Raw genomic sequence first — 5,301 nt, forward strand, 5'->3', positions numbered from 1 at the left:
TGTATGACTGCTGCTCTTATGATTGCGTTGTGTTTAATGTGAAGAGTTTTGTGCGAAAATTTGAACAAGTGTCAATACATTTATTGTGTTAATTGTGTGAATATGTAAAAATTGCAAGTGTTTTTTGCTAGTGTTAGTTTAGTGAAAGTGTAATTTTTGTAAGTTGCTATGAATGATTTTGTGAATGAAGTGTGTCTTGTATGAAAAGTGTTGCATATTTAAAAGTGTGAAAATGTTGTTAAGTGTATAAAAGCATATTTTTTGCTGTTAAGAGTTTATGTTGCGTAAATGTTGTTATTGCATATAAGAGGCAATTGTAAGAGAATAATTGTTTAAAGATGAGGGTTGTGAGTGTGTGCTTGAAAGTTTGGTGCCCCCTGAAGGCAAAAAGGTTGAGAAGGCCTGCAAAATGTGTGTAAATGTTTGTTGTGATGGAAAAAAAGAAAAAGAAAAGAAGAAAGAGTAAAACAATGATGAGTTGTATAAAGTTTAAAAGTCGTATTTGTGAGCAAACTCCTCGTTTACGGCCATACCACTCTGAACACGCCCGATCTCGTCTGATCTCGGAAGCTAAGCAGGGTCGGGCCTGGTTAGTACTTGGATGGGAGACCGCCTGGGAATACCAGGTGCCGTAAGCTTTTGCACCTCTAGCAATCCCCAGCAGGGGGCGCTGTTTTGCCTCTTCTCACACACTTTTTTTTTTTTTTTTTTTAATAACACACAGAACTACAAAACACTACAAAAGAGAAAGATATATACAAACACTCGTGAAGGGTGTCAGAACTACAGTTTACAAGCTAGGGGGGGTTACAAAATGATAAAAATTGAGTAATACATATATAAAAAACATTAAATGAAAAGAATAAACATAAGAAACAAAAAGGAGCAAAACAATATGAGAAACTTAAAACAACAAGTTTTTTGATATCTGTTGTGAAATGGTTCTAGCAGTTTTCCAGTTTTTTAATCTACTTATTGAAGAATAGTACAACTTGAATTCGTTCATAAAACACGGGAAGGAGGGCTGACTGTCCCTCCACTTACTACAATGAATGTGATACTTTGCTATAAGGATGACTATATTTATAGCATCGGAGTAAGCTGAGTTTAAATTATCCATATAAAATAAAATGGCATCAGCATCAAAGGGAGGAATGTTCAGTTTTAGATTAATCCAGTTTGTAATGTCAGTCCAGAAACTTTGTGAGTATTGACATGAAAAAAACAAATGTTCAAGGGATTCATCTTCAGATTTACAGAAGGTACACAAATCCACCTCAAATTTAAATCTTCTGTGCAGAAGCATGGCTACTGGGTAGATCTTATTTATTATTTTAAAATGGTTTTCTTTCACTTTAGGAGATATAGGCCATTTGACAAATTTTGAATGAGCAGAAGTCATTATGGTTTTATGATTTATATTGGGAGGTTTCTTGAATGAATCTTTGTTGTAATCATAGTAAATCGTTTGTCGCATGCATTCATTGATAATCTTGTTATTACATTTGAGATCAACTAAACTACAGTAATTTAGTTTTAATGTGGGCATGGAAACGGTCACCTTTGAATACATAATGATATTTTTAATTAACTGAATCAAGGCTAAAGGGATTGCTTTACATACCTTCATAAAATCTTTATGGCAGCAGCTAAGGTTATATTTTCTAACAAAAGATGAGAAATTTAAAAGATCTCCATTACAATCCAAGATGTCTGTTACAAAAATGATGCCTTTTTCATACCAGTCTTTTCTAAATATTGACTTTCTGCCCACTGTGATTGCTCTATTATTCCACAAAGTTGATCCATGAGGTGAGAAATTATGGTGAAATATCATTTTCCAGAACTGAAGAACTTGTTTGTGGAAGTTTGATAATTTAACTGGAATCTTCGTCACTTCGAAGTCACACCTTGCAAGGAAGTCAATTCCTCCCAGCTGCTTAAAAATGGAGGCAGGGATATGAAACCACATTGAATTTTGTTGTTGTAAAAAAGTTTTTAACCATTTAGTCCTAAATGTTCCAACCATTGCTTCAAAGTCTAGTGCATTGATACCACCATGCTCATGTTTTTTAACTAGTTGGGACCTTTTAACATAATGAGTCTTATTTTTCCACAAAAACTGAAAGATAATAGAGTTGGCTTTTCTTATGTTTTGTGGTGATATATACATAGAATGACGTGGATAAACAGCCTTGGAAATGCCGTCTGCTTTAGTCAACAGGTTCCTTCCAAAAATAGTCAGATCTCTTGTCAACCAACGGCTGAGACTTTGTTTCATACCCACTAAGCGGTTTGAGATGTTCTCATCTTCCCTTCTAACTGCGTTTTTAGATACTAGTACACCCAAATATTTAACTTCATGTACGACTCTGATTGACTGGATGTTTTGATGAATACAGTTATGAATGGGAAGGATCTCACATTTGTTAATGTTAAGTCCAAGACCTGAAGCCTTAGAGAATAGTGAAATTGTATTAAGGGCTCTTTCAACCATTAAATCATTTTTTAAAAACAATGCTGTGTCATCGGCAAATTGACTAATCTTATATTCTCTATCAAAAACGTTAATTCCCTTTAACTCAGGATTGCTATTAACTTGAAGAGCTAGTAACTGAGTAGCCAAGATAAACAGTTTTGGGGAGATAAGACAACCTTGACGGATGCCTCGCTGGATCTTAAATCTAGAAGTAAGTCCTGGATTTAAAGAGACTGAGCTATAGATATCATTATAAAACATCCTAATTAATCCACAAAATGAATCACCAAAACCCAAAAACCTTAAAGTCTCTAACAAAAAAGCGTGTTCAATTGTGTCGAATGCCTTGTAAAAATCAAGGAACAGGATCAGACTATCATTATCAAGGCAGTCACAATAATCCAACATATCAAGGACCAGTCTAATATGATTGTGTATATTTCTCTCTTTAACAAAGGCTGATTGACTTTCCTCAATTATATCTTTAAGTCCTCTATTCAGCCAATCAGCATAAACATGAGCTAAAATTTTATAATCTGTGCATAGCAGAGTGACGGGTCTCCAGTTATCCAGCATTTGCACATCTTTATTAGGTTTTGGAATTAAGGTGATTATCCCTTGTTTCATAGTATTAGAGAGGTTACCTGATGAGATACAGTCTAAGAAAGCTTTATAAAGCATCTCTCTAATCTCTTTCCAAAAGAATCTATAAAATTCAGTTGTTAGCCCATCCAAGCCAGGCGACTTCTCAGTAGACATCTTCAAAATAGCCTTATCCAACTCCTCAAGTTCAATTTGTTTTTCCATAAATTGTTTAAAATCTAGATCAATTACTTTATTGAATTCTCTTATGGTGTTTATAAATGTTGAACAGTTTGTCTCAGAGTAGTTGGATTTATATAAATTACTGTAAAAATTGTTTAATTCTCTATTAATCTGAGTTTCATCTTCAGAAACAGATCCATTTATATTCAACTTAGTGATCTTCTTTTTTAGTTGCCTGTGTTTTTCCAGGTTGAAAAAATAAGATGTATTTTTCTCCCCTTCTTCAATCCAGCGAGCTCGAGAACGTATAAAAGCACCTTTAGCTTTTTCTTCATATAATTTATCTAGTTCACTCTGTAATTTATTTAATTCAACAAGTTCTTCAGGTGACATATCCGTCTTTTTACTAAGACTATTAATATTTGTAATGATATTAAATTGTTGTTGTTGTTTCAGTTTAGATAGTTTTTTACTTGTGTCAATAGCCAGCTCCCTTATTTTAAATTTGAACCATTCCCATTTACTCACAGCTGACATTTCCAAGGCATTGACCTCCACCACCAGCTGCCTGACATCTTCACCAAAAACAGAACTCTGCAAGAGTATTATTGAATTTCCAAACAGGAGTTAGACCAGGATCTGACCTTGAAAACAGAAGAGATAGAGAAATAACACAATGATCAGTTAAAGGTGCAGCAGATATCTCACACTTATTAATATGATTTATCAAAGAATTAGAAATGAGCCAGTAATCGATTCTAGAACTTAGACCATTCCCAGAGGCATTAAACCAGGAAAACTGACAAGTCCCAGGATGTTTAACTCTCCAATAATCAATCAAATTTGCACTATTCATTAACTGAACAATCAGGTCATCATATTTATGACAGTGGACCCGAGGTGGATTTCTGTCTAACCATAGATCGGGTACCAAATTAAAATCACCCACAACTACAACTTTATCTGCTGAGTAAGAATGCATACTATCTGTAATATGTTGACATAAGTCATATATCAAAGTTTTGTTTTTGCCTCTTTCATTGTAACCATAAACACACACCAAAATAAAGTTTTCATCATTAATTTCTGTTATCACCATCAGCCAGTGCCCGTTTGTGTCACTAGTATGATTTAAAATTTTGCCTGGAAATCTGTTCAACAGAATCATAACACCCGCTGAGTGTGACGTCCCGTGACTGAAAAAAATAGAATCACCCCACTGTAACTTCCAAAAGTTCACATCGTCTTCACCAGAGTGAGTTTCTTGTAGGAAAACACAATTAGCTCTTTGCTCCTTACAAAAAAGAAAAACAGCTTTTCGTTTCACATTGTTTTTAAGCCCCCTAGCATTTAAAGAAATAAAAGATAATATACCTAAAAACTTTTGAGGTAGAACACGGAATCATAAGATGTGCAGGAATGAGAAATCTTGTCCCATCTACTATCAGAATAAGGTGCATTTAACTTTTAAGGCATATCAGGTGAATCAAAACTCTATCTATCTATTGTTATCATTTATCAGTAATAAGACTGAATAAAATTCAGAGTGAAAAGCTCAGTGAGTGTCTATGAAGGGTCGACTCTCCGGTTGTTGATCAGAGCGTATCCTTCCTTCAGGAAAGCTCTCTGCCCTCGCTGTCTGGCATCTCGTACCAGCGGCCACAACTTCTTGCGAGCTTCCGAGCTTTCATTTTGCACCTCCGTTTGAGGAATTCAGTGAATGAAAAATGTCTTGGTAAATGCCTTTCTTGCATAAATACCTTAATCACTTTTTAAATGCAAGATAACAGTAATAATTCAGCTTGAGGAACGTTTATTAACTCAAAAATGCCTGTAGCAGACATAAGCACGTCTAATTTCACCAAAAATAACCTAAAACGAAGTGAAACTGTGATTTCAAGTTTCTACAGGAGGGGGCAGTGTTAGCTTTCTACCAGCAGGAGCCTATGACAACTTCCTGTGGACGTTCTGTTGACATCCTGTCATTAGCCGCTTAGCTTAAAGTTAGCTTCGGCTAAAACTCGGTCAAATCAACATTTCTGAACGGATTTAAAGCT

At 34.9% G+C, this 5,301-nt stretch overlaps 1 non-coding gene across 1 annotated transcript; it reads left to right on the forward strand.

Annotated features, from left to right (window-relative positions):
• The first annotated feature begins 519 nt into the window (after positions 1–519).
• On the forward strand, positions 520–638 carry LOC119429260. Its single transcript, XR_005187753.1, has one exon. It is a non-coding gene; the product is annotated as a 5S ribosomal RNA (ribosomal RNA).
• The last annotated feature ends 4,663 nt before the right edge of the window (positions 639–5,301 follow it).

The sequence above is a fragment of the Nematolebias whitei genome, unplaced genomic scaffold (genome assembly GCF_014905685.2).
Source record: "Nematolebias whitei isolate Nwh7 unplaced genomic scaffold, NemWhi1 Nwh_scaf_223, whole genome shotgun sequence".
NCBI lineage: Eukaryota > Metazoa > Chordata > Actinopteri > Cyprinodontiformes > Rivulidae > Nematolebias > Nematolebias whitei.